Raw genomic sequence first — 18,602 nt, forward strand, 5'->3', positions numbered from 1 at the left:
ATGAACTGGGATCCTCAGATCGTGCGGGTTAAAAATGTCCTGATGGGCCTCACCTTTTCCTCATCGAACAAATTAAATTACTCTTTGTCGGGTGACCAATCCCGCCCCCCCTTCACAAAACACCGTGCAGTCCAGGTTGCCATAGCTACCTTGGATGTCTATTTACCACACAAGGGATCAAAGCCAGGAGACATCCACATACACACTTAGCCTTAAAACTTGCTGGAATGTCTGCGGATAACATGCACCTACCAATTAAAGGATTTGCCCACAGCCTATGCGGGCCATAGCCAAGCAAACTACGAACCCATGTCCTAACGAATGGCAAGGAAAAGCCAACTTGAATATTTCAAAACGACCAATAAGAAGCTTTAATTGACAGCAAGTCCTATGGTTAATAAATTCCCTGCAAGGGAGAGAGAGCAGGGAAGGCATGAACATTTCAACGTGTGTCGAAGACCCTGGACCTCCAAACCACGTGCAAAAACTTGAAACAGCTGTTGAAAGGGAACATTTCTCAGATACATATTTGAAATTCCGGTTAGTTACCATATCTTTCTATCTCAATGTTGGGACAAATGAGAACAGAAATGCCTTTTAAACTTTTATAGGCTTGACTTTCAAATGAAGGGAACCATAAAACATACTTGGGACGCTACGTGCTGGTTACAGACCGGTAAGAAAAAGGACGCTGTAGGAGGGTCCTGTTTTAAGCCCTGTCACTTCTGATTCCGAGCCTCGGGCGCACAGGTAGCCTGTCTTTCGGAGTGGGTAGGATCCATGGACAGAAGCGCACCTAATTTGCTGTGTGTCTTTTATGCTTCGCCCATCTCTGCCTTCACCTCACCATTTGTTCAATGAGGATCAAACTGCCACCTCGTTCTCTCCTGGGGATGTGACAGAGAATAAATAGATCATGTTCGTAAAGGACTTCCTAATCCTCAAAGGAAAGATTAATACAAAGACATTCATTATTAAACCAGATGTCCTTGGGCATTTTAATTCCAATCTGAAGAATGCAAAACAGGCGAGTCACAGCTTCCTTGTAATAGCACCACGCCAGCTCTGCAAGAACTGAGCAGCTGCTTGAAGCATTGGCTAACTACCTAATTTTTTCCCTTCACACTGGAAGGCACCCTGTAAGGCGATGATTTGTTTTAGTCTATCAGAGATCAGAGTGGGCACCTTCTCCTCCTAGAGCGTTTTGGAAAGTCATCAGGATATTAAAAACACAAAATAGGCCTGGTAGGCAGTTCTGTCTGGAGAAGCTGATTTTTTTTTCCAGCCCGAAAAAGAATTATTTGTTCTTCTCATGTGCAGGGACAATGAGTGGTGCGCTATTTGGGGAGGATATTTGCAGTTGCGGGAATGCCACAAGCAAACCTGTTGTTTTTGGCTGGGCCTCTACAACAGGTGGCCATGCCTTTCCTTTTGCCTGGGAACACAGCAAATTCCTTCTCAAGGAAGTTTCAGGAAAGTTTCCCATTTATGATCAGAGTGCAGAGAAAGATTGGCACACACGTTGAAATTACTTCCTGATAAAGGCAAACCAGGTTTACACTTTGCTTTTGTCCTAACTCAGCGTGACCTTAGGAACCCTTAAATAATATTACCCTTCTATGTGGGGTTTTTTTCCCTGCCACCCTGGCAGAAAGCAAAACCCCTCTGAATCTCATCTCCAGGCAGGCAGCTTTCTAATTCTGCTGGCAGCTCCTGGCTACCTGCTATGCCTGGTACGTGGCAGGGGTCTCTTGGCTGCCGCACCATTGCTCAGGGTTGTGCAGCCCTCAGGACGGATCACTCCTCAGCGAAGAAGAGATTGGATTTCATTGCTGAGCTGATGACACACGGACCTGCTTGATAGTTAACGCTGCAAATCCGGCTGGGGCCGCCGGGCTGGGATGGCAAATTGGCTGGTGGGTGCGATTCACCCAGCCTGGACGCAGCAGTTTGCCCCAAGAGAAACTCAAATAAAGTTAGGATTAATCCACGCCAATAACTCCACCATCCCCTCTACATTGTTGTTCTGGCTGCTGTGGAACAATGTGCTAGATTCCTGAAACGCTGGACTGCCCTGATTCTTTGGGTGAGCAATGAGTCTCCCCCTCTGCCCCCCTTCCGCCCACTCCTCCCCCACCCTGAGACATCCCACCCCCACCGCACCCTCCGAACAGGCCAGAAAATTATTAGACACACAGAGTCAGAGGATTAAAAAGTCGTTCATTCACTAAGTAACAAAGGAGTTATTACATGCGTACCCTTAAAACTTCAATACCGGGCTGAATTCCAATTCACGCGAATGCCACAGCGAGCTAGGCATGGGGGAAGTCATGCCAAGCCCGACAGCATGCCTCTGGCATCAGGCACCGGGAGTGCCGCCGTTCCACAGGGATTGTGTGGGAACAGGGATTCTGAAAATTGAGCTCAGACATCACCAAGGAGAGGACAGGTGGCCCTGCACAGGATCAAATGACTCCTTTGTTCCAGCTAAGGACCTTTGTCAAAAATGTTTTGCGCTCCTCTTTTGCCTTTTAGATCCTTTCCATTTGGGCCTCTTGCTCCTTCCCCCCATCCCACCCGGCATAAAAAGAACGGGGTCAGTTGTGGGTTTGCACAACTGAAAGCAAGTGAGCCTTGGCCCCACAGTGTCCAGAGAGGCAGGGGCAATTCATTGAAAACACACACGGCACTTGCTCGTGTAAATGTGCTTCTCTGCACTCACGGGAACTTGCCTACCACGCCTGCTTGGGGCACAAGCGGCGGAGGGTCTTCGCGCCCGGCTCAGCAGGGGCTCCGCACCACCGCCCGGGGCGGCAGGAAACAGAAAGTTCTAAACCACCCCCCACCCCCGCCCCAAAAGGGAAAGTTGGCTTCCTATGCAAATCACTTATCCCAAAGTGCTGGGGGGGGGGGGTGCCGAACCCATTTAGAAAAAAAAAAAAGGCAGAGCTTTTCTGGTGGTGAGACAGATGCTAACTTTTCCTCCCCAGATTTGTTGAGAACTGGCAAAAGCAATTAACACCCTCTAGTAATTGTGTGCCCTGGGCAGCCTAGCAGCCCGTTCCCAGTCTCGTCTTCCCTTTCTAGGAGCAGGGGTCTTCCCGTGTACATACTGACATCAGTCTCCCGTGAGTTGGAAGAAGTTGGAAATCGCACCCGTGGCTATTACACCCTTGGCTTCGTACGCCCACTTTTTTCTTTTCCTTCCTTAATGGTAAACCTCTGCCTGGGCTGATAAGGAATTTTATCATTCTGCCCCGAAGCCACGGAAGGAGCCGCCTGCTTAGAATTCCTTTCAAAGACTCATTTTAAGTAATCCCGAGCCTTGCTCAGCTCACTGCTTCGGGGTTGTCTTCTCACGTCCAGAAGCAACACAGTTTCAAAACTGCTGGAACAGAAAAATTAATCTGCATTTTTCTGGAAGGGCTGTCTGTGCTCATTTGAGGCCGGTTCCGCCTTCTCAGCCGCAAACGCAGTTAAGTGCTCAGAGTGGGAAGCCGAAATGAGATAAGACGCCCCGTGTAATTCTTTTTCAGGATATTCAGTTATCTTTCTTCTAATCCGAAGCGCAGGATGGAGGCTAAAAGCTCGAGATGGATCCTGCACAATACATTCCAGCGACTGCAAACTGGAATTGATTTACATATTCTACAAACCGCTTTTAAGCCCCTTACAATGACTGGCTGACATCACCAATCACCGTTAGAGGCAAAGTGGGGAGGGGGTAGAAGGGGGTGGGGGGTGCGGGGGGGGGCTCAGAAAATCGGCCTCTCGGGTTCCCTTCGGAAAATGCAGCCGCGTCTCCAGGGCAAACGGCCGGACTTGGAGGGGCATGTGCTAGCCCGGCGAGCCCCAGCACCGTCGCGGGGGTCCCCGGCTGCGCCGCCCTCGCGGCCCCCGGGCGCTTACCTGCCTCATGTTTAGAATTCCATGACCCATCCGGCAGGGAGCGAGCTGCCTCGAAGCCCACGCCGCGGTCTTCAGAGGGGAAACACCAAACCCAACAGAAGCCCGCAAGACAAAAGCAACTCAGGGAGATCCACAGGCAGCAAAGAGCACGTTTTCTTCCTTTTTCTTTGATCTGTTGCTACACGCACTCTGCCCAAGACAATGTCAAGTTTCTCAAGCTTTTCTTCCCCAGCCTATGAAAAGTCGGGCTCAGGGAAGCGAAGACCGCCTGGCTCTTATTTCAAATCGGGTCTCAGAGACGTCGTAGGTGGCTGGCTTGGGCCCCAGAGGAGCCCCGCCAATCAGGAGAAAGGGGTGGGTCCTGGGAGCCAGAAATGCTGCCTCCGCGAGGATTAGAGAGCTTTCGGGATTTAAATGGCTGGAAGCAGCTGGAAACGCTGCGAACGCTCCCCAAGTAAAGGATGACTTCTATTCTTATCTCCATGCTCTGCATCGGCTCAAAGCCTAACTCAACCAGCCCGGGCCCTAAGGCCTTTGGCTTTTAGGAGCTCCTTAAAAAGCACGAAAGCATTTGGAAGGTGCACAACTACTCTGGCCAGAAAAGTGCAACATTCAGGACCCACCCATATCTTGAAAAGGGTGAGGGGGGAGGAATCCAGATTGTTATGCAGAACACCTTAACTCAAACAGGCACCTGCCTCATTTCCATATAGATGAACTGTACTTCCAGTCTAAAACAAACAAACAAACAAACAAACAAACCCAAATCTAAATGGGAACTTGCACACAAATCTGTTGAAATGGAACAAAGGACCAAGAATCTATCTGTTGAGGGCCCAAGGCATGATTTCAGATAACACTGTTACTAGAAAAAGAAACACTGATGCTTAAGAAGAAAATGTCGAAAGTAAGTGTACCTACTGCTCACTGCGGCTGCCTTACCAACAGAGCTGATCTGGTGAGCTTATTAACCAACCGGGACCTAGCTGGCCATCCTCTCAGTAGAACTTAAACCCGGACTTAAAAACAAGTCCCAAAGTTCGCTTTCTTGACTCTACATAAACAGTAACTTAATTCAACTCTTAACCAGTGTGATTTCAATGCAAATCTTCCTCTGAATTTCAAAAAAGTGCAAGTTGAGCAAAGACTACTTTGTGTAGCGCCAGTGGTATATATATATCCCTCCCCCTCCCCAAAGAAGTGACTAAAATTTTGTGAGAGTAATTCAGTGAATATTTTTAAATCCCTGTATCAGAGGCAAAAATACCAAGTTAGGGCAGCCCAGGTGGCTCAGCAGTTTAGCACCGCCTTCAGCCCAGGGCCTGATCCTGGAGTCCCTGGATCGAGTCCCACGTCGGGCTCCCTGCATGGAGCCTGCTTCTCCCTCTGCCTGTTTCTCTGCCTCTCTCTGTGTGTCTCTCATGAATAAATAAAATCTTTTTAAAAAATAACAAGTTAGCAGATCATGAATGGGCAATTTCAAGAGTGTCATCTACATGGGCTTAGTAGGTATGAACTCTGCCCAGTTCTGTGAAAACGCAGCGGCCCAATATCTGGACTCAGAGGTCCCTAACCCCACCCCAGCCCCCCACCTTAGTAGGCTAAGGCCCCACCTAGTGACATAAGCTGACTTGTGCTTATTTCGAAGCCCTTCTTTATGACCTAGACCAACCTCAGCACTACTGACATTTGGGGTTGGATCATTCTCCACGGTGGGTGCTGTGCTGTACATTGTTGGGTGTTGAACAGCACCTCGGTCTAGGCCCACTAGATGCCTGTGGCATTCTCACAGCCATGACACACAATAGTAACCATTTACCAAATGTCCTCCGGGGAGGGGGGTGAAATCACACCAAATTGAGAACCATGGATGTACTGGCTCTGGAATATTGGTTCTCAACCTAGAGTGTGCGAGGAAACTTCTGGGGAGATTGTTAAAAATGCAAATCCCAAAGGTCTGCTCCTGTTCCAGGGGAATCTGATTTGTAGGTTTGAAGAGGAGGCTGGGAATCCACATTTTGGTGCCACCATCACAAGACTCTGATTCACTTTGAGACATACCGTCCCAGGTATGCCCTCAGCCCCGGGACATAGGGAGCTACCCAGAGCTGCTGCCTTTCAGTATCACTCCAGTTAAATCCCAAGGCGCATCTAATTTCTCACCTTCAACAGAAGCTTCTGTGACAACTGCATTTTGCCTTCTGCAGTCATCATCCCAAAGGTAAATGTGAGCTGGGATTTGCTCTCACCATCACTGTGCCCTTTCAAAGTTCCATCCATCTTTCTTCTCCTTTAGCCTACTCCCCTACCACCCTACAAAGTCAAATGTCACCGCCTCTTCTGTGCTTTCCCCAATGCCCCAGGACAGATTAATCCCTTCCCTCCTCTATGCTCATAAAGCAGTTCACAGACACCCAGGTGGTGTGCTGGTAAATGTTTAACAACCAGCTTTCAAAACAACAACAACAACAAAAAACCCGAGGATTTGTAGTAGCCTTTGCCAATTTCCGTAGTGTAAACACTCCCTCCTTTCCCACCATGAGGACACCGAACACCAAGTTGGAAAGAGTGGTGCCCAATCAGGAGATGATAAGCACCAGCTTGAGCAAACCGTAATACACCTCTGCTGTCACTTCCATGCGGTACTGTCATCATAGACTCTCGAGTCTCTCTCCTGTTAAACTGTAACGCTCTCAAGGGCAAGGATGGCGTCCTATTCATCTTGTAACCCCAGCCACTTGCACTGTACCTGCTGTGTAGCAGGTGGTCAACCAATGTGCGTAGAGAGAAAACGCAATGCAATGTGCAGCTTCTCCGAGACACGGACACCAATCTGATTGCTGCCACTGCCTCATCCACAGAAACTGAAACTCTTACGGTTACCTTTTTACCATAATGTTTTTTTTTTATTTATGATAGTCACAGAGAGAGAGAGAGAGAGAGAGAGGCAGAGACACAGGCAGAGGGAGAAGCAGGCTCCATGCACCGGAAGCCCGACGTGGGATTCGATCCCGGGTCTCCAGGATCGCGCCCCGGGCCAAAGGCAGGCGCCAAACCACTGCGCCACCCAGGGATCCCCCCTTTTTACCATAATGTTATATCTCTTCTGTACTTATGAAAACAATAAGCATAATGCCATCTTCCATCCTAAAACTCCCACATCTGAGCACCATAAACAGACCAGAGTGAAAGACTAGAAGCCTGTTCTAAACAGAGCCTCGGCTTCATGGATGTATTTGTGAGACACCATATTTTTTTATGTTTTTATATGAAGGCATCACACGCTTTTGCATCCACAAACTTGCACATCCTATCAGCTATTGATTACAAAGATCTCCAGGAGGAATATATACAATAACCTCTGAGAGGTATATGGAAGGGCATTTCCACTGGTAAGAGAGACAGTAATTGATGATGGTCATCTCTACTCTCTTCTCGTTATGCACAAAGACAGGAATGCTACTGGTGGTGTCGTTAACAAATAGCACTTACGAGTGCCTAGTGTGAGCCAAGCATGTTGCCAGGTTCTTTGCAAACACGCACCATTTTCTCTCCACCAAAATATCAAAAAAGTAGACATCATCATTGTTGGGCTAAGGTGGACAGACAAGATCACTGAGACAATGGAAATAACCCAAGATCTTATTGTTATAAATTGCTGTACCAGGAATCACTTGTTTGGGATTAGGATTACTCTGCTTTTTGTTAAGTAAAATATGCTGTCTCCAGAAGTGTTCCGGAAACGCCTAAAGAAAGTGGGTGGTGTAAAAAATGAACTCTTTTTCATTTACAAATAAACAAATATAACTTTTAAAACTTCTTTTTTTGGTATAATTTTTAAAACTTCTAAATGAAATAAATGGCCCCTTGAGGGTTGTCCATTAAGTGAGCATTCGATCCAGTTATTGGGACCAGTGTGAGCAAGTAAAGTGAAACAGGTAAAGAAACATGCTTGACCAAAGGAGAAGATGTCCTCTCCTGCAGTGTGTGATAAAGAGTGTTTGCAAATGACAGCTGAAGGGATGTTGCAGTGTTGACGGATATTCCTTAAAAAGTAGCCTAGACAACAGTCCTGTGTAGTTATGTGCAGATTCGGTTATAAACAGACCCGCACAGTCAATGTCACATAGGCGCCTAGGCAGTTGGCCCTGGGAAGGCCCTACTGGACATGGGCGGGCATTCGCCTGGCACCTCACAGGAGAACTAGCAGGATGCATGCCCCGTCTTTCTGTGTTCTATCAGGGTCAAAGCACATGGGATCAGCATTTGTATAAGTAAATAATTGTTGACCAGCAGTAACTTTGTATAGTTTATTGAAATACCCATCAGGGGGATCCCTGGGTGGCGCAGCGGTTTGGCGCCTGCCTTTGGCCCAGGGCGCGATCCTGGAGACCCGGGATCGAATCCCACATCAGGCTCCCGGTGCATGGAGCCTGCTTCTCCCTCTGCCTGTGTCTCTGCCTCTCTCTCTCTCTATGACTATCATAAATAAATAAAAATTAAAAAAAAAAAAAAGAAATACCCATCAGGATGCACCATTAAAAGTCAGTGAAAACCAAGGTGAAATTGCCTAGTCAGCCACCTGGAAAGTGTGCTCGATCAGAGCGCAGTCTTCTGGGTCTATGAAGAGAGTGTATTTCCTCTCCTTCAGAGGTTCCAGAAGCCCAGTTGCTTTATACCTATGGCAGCAAAGGAAAATCTGAGGAATACTGTACTTGAAATAATTGGTCAAGGTAGTTTAAGACAACAACAACACAAGGCCCTGGTTAGAAAAAGAAAAGCCCACCTAGAATTCTTACAGGATGTCACAGAACAGCAACAAGTTTCTCCTCGTTGGGTGTAGGTACTCATTACGCCTGTTTCCTGGAGTTGGCTGATGGAAGCATTGTGGCTTAACAGAAGCACAGGTCATAGATGCCATTTGGAGTCCATTTTTGGTGTCATTGTGGCCGGTGAGCTGGCTGAAGGACTTCAAGTAAACCAACTGACACCTGAAGGCCCACATTTTTCAGGGGAGAGTTGGGCAAATTATGGACTGAATGTTTGAGTCCTTCCCAAAATGCCTCTTTTGAAATCCCAACCCCTACTGTGATGGTATTAGGAGGTGAGGTGCTATCTTTGGGAGGCGAAGGTGGAGCTTCATGAATGAGACTGGGTCTTTGTAAAAGAGATCCCAGAGAGCTATCTCACCCCTTCACCTCATGAGGACAGCAAGAAGACAGCTGGCTGAAGCAGGAAGCAGGCTCTTACCTTCTACCCAACGTGCCCACCCCTTAATCTGGGACTTCCAGCCTCCAGAATGTGAGAAATAAATGTCTGTTGTCTACAAGCCCCCTAGTCTGTAGTACTTTGTGGTAGCAACCTGATGGATGAGTGGGAAAGGTTGTTGTAACAGTTGCTTGTGCGAATGTTTTGGATGACAGACTCTGGAAACAAGGAAAGAAATCTGTGAATACAAACACAGAAGGAAGAGGCATCCTGTGAGAAATGGTTTTGGAGAACGTACCCTAAGGACAGACTCGCAGACAGCCCAGAGCTGACTAACTGGTCACCGGTCAGGGTTTTCAATACACTGAACTTGATGTTTCCTCACTTGAAAATTAAGGAATTAAAACAAATCCTGCTATTTAAAATTTTAATCATAACCATTTAATAATTTCTGCTTTTAGAGGGGAAATATTTTGACATTTCCTAGTTTTTGTTCATGGATTAAATATGGCTGATCCTTCATTACCTTCCTCTTAGTAAGGTGGTAAAGGTTTATGGATGAGCTTGGCGATGGTTTTTATATACTCCTCCTGCTGTCAGATATTCTCTACACTCCCAATTAAACCTTCTGCTTCATGTCAACACGCTGATATGCTACTTCCCCGAAGTAATTCTTCAATTTCTAAGTCATCTACTTTTTTTGCTACAATTTTGTGCTTAAATTTAGAAAGCTATTATAATAATTTATTTTGTACTTGTCTTATTAACCCTTTTCCTAGGCTCTGAGGTCAGTGAGGCCTGTATCAGTCAGGGTCCTCCAGAGAAATAGAACCAGTAGGATATAGAACATATATCTTGAAATTTATTTCAAGGACTTGGCTTCTGTGATTGTGAGGACTGGTAAGTCTAACATCCATAGGGCAGGCTGACAGGAGCTGATCCTACAGTTCTGAGGCAAAATTTCTTCTTCCGGGCACCCCGGGTGGCTCAGCGGTTTAGCACTGCCTTCAGCCCAGGGCCTGATCCTGGAGACCCGGGCTCCAGGCCCATGTCAGGCTCCCTGCATGGAACCTGCTTCTCCCTCTGCCTGTGTCTCTGCCCCCCTACCCTCTCTCTCTCTGTCTCTCACTAATAAATAAATAAAATCTTAAAAAAAGTTTTTTTCTTCCTCAGGGAAACCTCAGTTTTGCTTTTAAGGCCTTCAACTGATTGGATGCAGCCTACCCACATTCTCAAAGAGTCTAATTTGCGTAAAGTCAACTGATTATAGCTGTTAACCATATCTACTAATGTCCTCACAGCAACCCCTAGATTAGAGTTTGAGTGGCTATAGCCTAGCCAATGGACTGTTGTATATCCCTTATAACAACAAGCACACAGGATATGGTCAATTAGTCAGTAAATGTTTACTGAATTGCTGCAACTAATAATAATGACAATTTCAGAACAGCCATCAGTAGAAGGCTCTCTTCTCTCTAAATGATGAAATTTTGCTAATAGATTTATTATGTGCTTCTCAACTGCAACACTGGGAAGGTAGGAGCTATGTAATTTTGAGATAATTGGATTTCTTTTTTTTTAAGTACTGGGTTGAGATTTATTTATTTTTTATATAAATTTATTTTTTATTGGTGTTCAATTTGCCAACATATAGAATAACACCCAGTGCTCATCCCATTAAGTGCCCCCTCAGTCACTCATCCCATTAAGTGCCCGTCACTCAGTCACCCCCACCCCCCGCCCACCTCCCCTTCCACCCCCCCCCCCCCAGTTCGTTTCCCAGAGATGAATTGGATTTCTAACTCGTGATTCTGTATCAAGTCATAGTATTCATCAAATGTCAGGATGGAATGGGATTTTTTCATAGAAAGACTCAAAATTTTTGCATCCCTTCTACTCTGTCTTTGGAATCTACTCGAAGATATATTTTAGCAAAAGGAGGGAATTAAACCAAGAAAGAGGAGCCAACAGGACTCCGAAAACAGGGAAACCAACATAAAGAGAAGCAAAGATGGTAGATGTGGCAGTCCTAAAAAGACCCCCATCTAAGCGGTAGCAGGAAGATGGACAATTCCGGTTTGAGGTCTCCAGGGCAAGAAATGATATTGACAGATGACATTCGAGGATGAACAGGTACACAGAGATATAAGCAAAAGGTGATACTATTATTAATTCCAGGAAAAGCAAAAGAACGCACCTAAAGCAGCACAGTCCTAAGACACTCCTTACATCGGCAAGGATCTCTGATACAGATCCTGCGGCAGAGATGACTGGAAGCCAATCCAATATCCATCTTCCCCCCCATATCTTCCCAACGGAGCTTCAGTGTATTTGGTGGCAGAAAGGTGTCCAGCTGAGGAACATCTGCCAGTCTCCCTTGCAGGTGTGGGTAGGGATATGAAATTGCATGGCCTATGGAATTTCAATAGAAGCTGCCATGGAGGGCTTCTGGAAAAGCTCTTAAAAGAGACACACGGTTTGCCTGTTGCCCTTCCCAACTTCCCTACCAGGAGAACGGATGTAATATCTGAGGGACTGGGGCGACTCTGTCGACTGGAACACGTGGTAGAGCTGGAAAACAGGAAAGACAGAAGGATCCTGGGTTCCTGAGGACATCTTGAGTCTCTGAATGAGCCCTGAACTTTGTGTTCTGTGCGAAAAATAAACTGCTAATTAGTGGGAGCCAATGTTTTGGAGTCTGTGGCTCATAGATGAACACAGTTCCTAACTGACACAATTTTATTGGGAGGATGTGGGGTAGGATGAGGAGGGTGGTGCAAGAGAGGTCATTTCTTTCTGATCCTATGCAGGATGTGAAAGATAAGGTCTAAAATTCATAAACCGAGAAAGAGCAATAAAAGCATATTACGGGAAATATGGAAGTACCTATCAGAAGAAATATTTACAAGTTGAAAGTGATTGCTCCTAGAATGGACTGGGATGGCTGTTTTTATTACAAGTCTTTAGTATATTTGTACTTTGAAGATATATTACTTTGATAAAAATTAAAATGAATTAAAAATAAACAAAAAGATACTCGCTGGTGATTAAATCAATTTCTTGTCCTTAAACTCACTTCCTGTATTAGCAGTATGTTATGATTATCTGGCCCATAGTTAACCAAAGAGTCAAAATAGAGCATTCGAGAAGTTACATGCCTGATGGCCCATGTTGAACCTCAAGTGCAATGTCACCACGTCACGCACATATGATCTGATTGGCATTTCCTCTTTTCCCCACCACAGATTTAATTTGCTCAGAGTTTATGACTGATTTGCCATGTGTAGTGGGAAATACATATATCAGACAGCCCTGATTTAAGCTGTTTTAGACTAACCTTCTTTCAGATCTCCGGGAATCAAAATTCTACAACCCAGCTGTCTTAATAATTCATTAGACTAATTAAAAAAAACACTTTCTTTTTATTCCTAATTGGCATAATTCTTGACTTAAACTCGTTTTTTTCCCCCAAAATTGGGCTTAAGGATGGCTAGGAATAACTGGTTACTCTATATTATTACCACTTCTTATTCTTTCCTCTCTCTTCTTTTTCTTATATAAGAAAAGGGTTAGTCTCTCAAACCTTTAATATCTTAATGCTCAAAGCTGATTTTTAAATTAGCCTTAGAGATTAAAAACACATTTACTTTTGTGAATCAGATCTCAGTTTTTCTATGTTAGAAACAAGCAAATCAGGCTGGTTCGTTGATAATCACATGGACAGAAGGTGAATAGAAATTTTAATCAAAAGAAGCTTTGAACAGGATTTGCGCTCCTTGCTTGTAGAAAGACAATGCTTTATCCTTTAGATTGACACTTCTCAGATGCACAGAAAGACTGCTGAAATGGCTGTATTTTTTCCCCTGATTGGCACTACTCAATAAGTGGTTCCCAGCAGAGGAAAACCTCACGATGAGCCAGAATCATGGCTTACATGCCTCTCTCCTTTGCTAGACACAGATTGGGCTGGGTTTTTTTACTCTCTTTTCACAGCCAAGAAAGAATAGTTGCCCTTATTTCCTTATAACTAGGTAGCTCACCGTGAGTTTTTCCTCTGCTGGGAGCCACTTATGAAAATTCACCCATACTGAGCTAGGCTTCCCTCTACTATTCCCCTGATACAAGATGCAAGATAAACATAGTGAGTCTCAGCAAGAAAAAAATGCGAACGTTGGGTCTCAGTGCCTTGGCTTTCTCCATATTTACTAAAGAGCTCTCTTAAATGTCTGAGGAGCTGCATTCAAATGAAGCTTCATTTTATTTCTCCTTCGATTTAATAATTTCCAAAAGGAAGGGCCTACATTGCTTGTCTACTTTATAAGGGGTGCCACTATTTAAAATCATTTTAACGTGAGTGATTTAAAGAACATGGTACAATGAACAAGATAACCGTACCCTTATTTGTGGCATTATCGGCTTTATCTATGTTGTATCAAAAAGCCCTACTGACATTTCTCCTAAACCATATCTGTGTGGGGAAAAAATAATTTCGTTATGGTCACCTCTAGAAAACAACCAACTGGCTATACTTTTCTTCAACTGGGCAAATTAATCCAGTTAAAGGAATTCAAAACCAGCTGATGCACTCTGCTCTAAGAGGTCTAACTTGGTTAAACCTTAAATTAAGAAGTGGACACCGTGGGGCACCTGGGTGGCTCAGTCGGTTAAGCATCTGCCTTCGGCTCAGGTCACGATGTCAGGGTCCTGGGATTGAGCCCCAGAGTCAGGCTCCCTGCTCAGCGGGGAGCCTGCTTCTACCTCCCCCTCTGCCTGCAGCTCCCCCTGCTTGTGCTCACTTGCTCTCTCTGCCAAATAAATCAATAAAATCTTTAAAAACAAAAAAGAAAAAGAAGTGGATGCCTGCCCTAGAGAGATGTGCTATTAAATACAATAAAGCCCGCCAGGAGGTATTGGTGCTGAGAGGAACGAGAGGAAATGAAAGGAATCCCAGATCTCTGTGGACCAGTTATGTGTCAGGCCCTCTCGAAGAAGGAGCTAAGTTGCTGGTGTGTATATGAGAAACTGGAACCCATCTCTCTGACTCCAAATCTCATGTTCTTTCCAGTACATGGCGCTGCCCCCCACCCCGTTCCAGATGCAGCTCTTCTTTGGAAAGAGGCATCAAAACCCAGCATGCCCGTGCGTCAGTGGCCACAACACTCCCTCATCCCCCGTGCCTCATACAGGACTATTTGGGATTCCCCACCTGGATTTCCATTTGGTTCTGAAATCGCCAACCTCAATCCACTTCCCAAAGTATCTCACACTGCACCTACAAGGTAAATCAGGAGTTTACCATTATCTTTGAAAACACACTGAAGCACTTTAGTGATTTTTATTTTCCTATAGTGGCTCTCCAAATTTGGGCTGTGTTCATTAAATCATTTGTAGATGGCGGGAAAACACACATATGCCTATTGATGGGGCATTCCTCATGGAAAGAGGTGTCACTCTTGTCCTATGTGGGGCAGGATGTGAATTTTTCTAAGACTGTAAATGAGGTTTTCCTTCTCCATTCAGAATTTCTCAAAGGCTTTCCCACTGGAATATGTTTCTGCGATTCATTTCCACAGTTAGGAATGCATGCAGCCTGTGGAGGGCTTTTCCTTGTTCAAAAGTAGCTGGTGCATCGGTGATTTAGCCACTGATTTCCTCAGCAGTATATAGATAGCTGTAAATCCCTATGAATTCAAGTGTAAAGACAAGGACTTCTACAAGAAAAAGAGGCTGAGGACTCTCATGCCTTCACCCCATGCTGACAAAGATGTGACGGCATACTTTCCTGGTGCCCGAATGGGCCATCATTCATTCAGCAAGTATTTATTGAGTGCTTACTACATGGCAGGCATTGTTTCAGGTGCTGGAGAGGGAGTCAGACAGATACAAACAGGCCGAGGGCTGCCCTCCTCAGTATCCCTTCTAGTGGAGCGACAGAGACAAAGCAACAAAGAACTACAGAGCGGGTCTGATGGTGATAGAAGTTCTGGTCAGGAAGAAGGGGGTCCTGGGGTACGGTGGGGTAGGGAAGTTGATATTTTATAGGATGACATTTCAGCAGAGTTTTAAGGAAGTGAGGAAGCAAGACTTTGGGCCACGGTGATGGGTGAGACAGAGTTATCCAAGCCAAGGGAGCAATAATTGCAGATACTCTAAGGCCAGGGCAAACTTCACTCAAGGAGCCTGTCACAGTTGGAGCAGAGTGATCACCAGAAGAGTTCTGGGTTTTCTTCAGAGCAAGGCAGGGGAGACTCTGAGGCACTGGCGCTGAGGAGTGACAACAGCCAATCGACATTCTAGAGTTCAGGGTGACTTCTGGGCTCTATTGGGCAGAAGGAAGGTTGCTGAGGATGCTTTTTTGGTCAACTAAGTCAACCAGGTCAGAGATGGTGGTAGACTGGGGCAGGCATGGCAGTGGAGATAGGGAGGCTTGGGTAGATGTTGGATGCATTGAGACGGCCAAGCCGATGGGATTTGCTGACAGAGTGGATGTGTTAAAGAGTAGACACTAGGGTGACTTCCAAGTTCTCTTCTGGAACAGCTGGAGAGATGGAGTCACCATTTACTGACATGGGGTCAACAGCAGGGAAGCTGTTCGGAGGAGGGGCCCTTTCCCTACATCAGTCTCCTGTGGGAGGAGGAGTCTGAAGGCTTTGTAAAATCATCCAGATGAAAAGAAGGTCCAGGGATATGCAAACCAAGCCAAAAAGTTTGTACTACACAAGGAAGAAAACATTGCCCATAAATACATGATTTATTATTCCCAATCAATGCAGTAGAGCAATGTGGCTGGGAGCACCGATTCCAAAAACAGCCTCAGTCCAAATATCAACTTTGTCACTTAATAACTGTGTGAATACGGCCCATCTGCTTATTCTCCCTCAACGCTATTATGATTTGAATAAAGCAGCTTGTGTAAAAATAATGCTATTTAACATTTACTGAGTGCCTACTAAATGCCAGATGCTTATGAGCATGTTAAATTCTCCTCCACCCCCCCACCCCGCCAACGTGAATGGGTACTAGTATTATCTCCATTTCCCAGGAGTAAAAACTGAGGCACAAAGAGGCAAAGTGACCCACTGAAGTCATAAAGCTAGGAGCCCACCGATCTTGGTTTACACATTCAGGCTGACTGGCCCATGAAAACATGCTCTTACCTACAGAACTATGAGAACGCAGTGCAGAGTAAACTCAAAACTATAGCTTGTGTTATGATGAGGTAGCTACTAAAACGATAAAATGCCCAATGGTCACTCATATGTTTGTAAAACTCTACTTGTATTCATTGTGTGACTCAGTTTCCATCTGTGCCTCACTTCCTCCAGCTCTATTTTGGGTACACAGCCTGTGTTCTTCCTTCTGTGGAATGCATAGATATGGTGAAACTTTGCTTAGAAAATCAGAACAAGGGGTGCCTGGGTGGCTCAGCGGTTTACCACCTGCCTTTAGCCCAGGGCGTGGTCCTGGAGACCCGGGATCCAGTCCCACGTCGTCGGGCTCCCTGCATGGAGCCTGCATCCCCCTCTGCCTGTGCCTCTGCCTCTCTCTCTCTCTGTGTCTCTCATGAATAAATAAATAAAATCTTTTTAAAAAAAGAAAAGAAAAGAAAATCAGAACAAGGCATTCATTCTTCGAAAGTTCCCCTTTAAAAATACCCAGGGGCACCTGGCTGGCTCAGTCGGAGGAGCACAGACTCTTGATCTCAGGGTTTTGAGTTCAAGCACCACGTTGGGCCTGGAGCCTACTTAAAATAAGAAAAACAAAACAAAAGCGCCCAAGGCACAGGAGTCCTGAAGAGTCAGAAAACCCATTACAAGTGTGCAAATGTTGGTTTCTCACTGTCATTAGTGACATTTAAGACTGTGACTTATTTACATGTGTTCCACATACGGAACACGAACCAATTGCTCAGATATACTGGTAAGTAGCTCCAGGGTAGGCAGTGATACTCGGTTGCTCTCACTTGGCCCTAAATCTGAATTGTGGAAGTCTCACCCCAACCCCAAAGTGCTTGCAGATGGGACAGTCCTGAACCTCTGCACCTTATTTCTCCCAATTACAGTCACATCCTCTGGCCTAATGAGTTCCTAAAACTAGTGTTCATTTAGGGCAAGTTTCCAGATGTGTCTTAAAATTAATCAGTGCTAAGAATAAAAGATAACACGACCCCAGAAGCTTCTGGCGGACACATTCTGTAACTGAACATGCTATGGTAACACTCTCACATCCAGAAAAATTTAAGTGGACTATGCCACGCCTATTTCTTCTTGCTGTCTATCTCCCACAAGTCACTTACTCTCTGAGCTTCAGTGTCCTTATTTGCACAAAGAAAGCATCAGTTGACTTGTCTGCCCATTCAAATCACCTGAAAGATATACTGGTGAGAGGGTCCCAGTCCCAGAGACTCTGATTTAACTGATGTGGGGTGGGCCTGGGTGGGGAGATTTTTTTGAAAGCTCCCCTAGGGAATTAGATTGAGCAGCCCAAGGTTGAGAGCCATAGGCTGGTCTAGATTGGAGGTTCTCAAATGTTAGCATGCATCACAATCCCCTGGAGGGCTTGTTAAAACACAATTACCAGCCCCACCCCAGAGTCTCCGATCCAGCAGGTCTGGAATGAGGCCTGGATATCTGCATTTCTGACAAGTTCCCAGGTGGGGCTGAGCCACTGATTTGGGAACGTCTTCTCTGGATCAGAGGTCCACAAACTCCGGCCCTTGGGCCAAATCCCACCCACCACCTGTTATTGTATGGTCGGTGAAGAATGGTTCTTAACATTTTCAAACGGCTGAAAAAATAATCAAAAGAATTCTATTGCAAGTCATGGGAAAAAGTATATGAAATTTCAATTCCAAGGTCCATAAATAAAGTTTTATTGGAAGGCTGTCACACCCATTCATTAAACCAAGCCAAGGCCTGGTGTGATTGCATGCTTGCCTGTGAAGCCAGCCCGGACCGCCGACGGTGGCTAATACTCGAGCTTGATGTGTTTACCTCCTGAAGCAGATCAAAACATGCCCCCCCCCCACCCCTCAAATATGCCACTTTGGCATTGGAATTATTTTGAGCTAAAGGCAGCTGAGAACTGGGGCTCCTGGCTGGCTCAGTTGGTGGAGCGTGCAACTCTTGATCTGGGGGTTGTCAGTTCAAGCCCCACATTGAGTGTAGAGATTGCTTAAAAATAAAATCTTAAAAAAAAAGACAACTAAGAACCAATAGATGCAGGAAGAATTCTCTGCCTTGTTGTCGGCCTAAAACCAGGGCACCAATTTCCCTTTGGGGAAGGTGCTCCCCCCCAACAGGGGAGAGAAGAAGAGTGATCCTTCTCATTGAAGATGGGGTGTCAACACCAAAATAAGTTTGCATAAACAGACCATACTGATATAGCCCTTCCCGTCCGGGAGTTGATATATCTCCTCATCATGTTCCCACATTTTATCATTCCTTGAAGCCCAAACCCTCTTTTCTTTGTGAAGAAAGAAGCCC

General features: G+C 45.6%; 1 protein-coding gene across 11 annotated transcripts in view; it reads right to left on the minus strand.

Moving 5' to 3' along the window:
* Positions 1-18,602, minus strand: part of MID1 (midline 1) — a 593,315-nt gene that overhangs the window by 151,772 nt on the left and 422,941 nt on the right. The window contains exon 1 of one of the 11 annotated variants that reach the window (XM_026015305.2): positions 3,910-4,212. The exons of 9 other annotated variants lie outside the window; for them this stretch is intronic. The gene's annotated coding sequence lies outside the window, so the exon portion shown is untranslated. Of the gene's footprint in view, positions 1-3,909; positions 4,213-18,602 lie in introns of those variants that run through there. One more of the 11 variants, XM_072744776.1, reaches the window with a different exon arrangement.

Source organism: Vulpes vulpes, chromosome X (assembly GCF_048418805.1).
Source record: "Vulpes vulpes isolate BD-2025 chromosome X, VulVul3, whole genome shotgun sequence".
NCBI classification, from domain to species: domain Eukaryota; kingdom Metazoa; phylum Chordata; class Mammalia; order Carnivora; family Canidae; genus Vulpes; species Vulpes vulpes.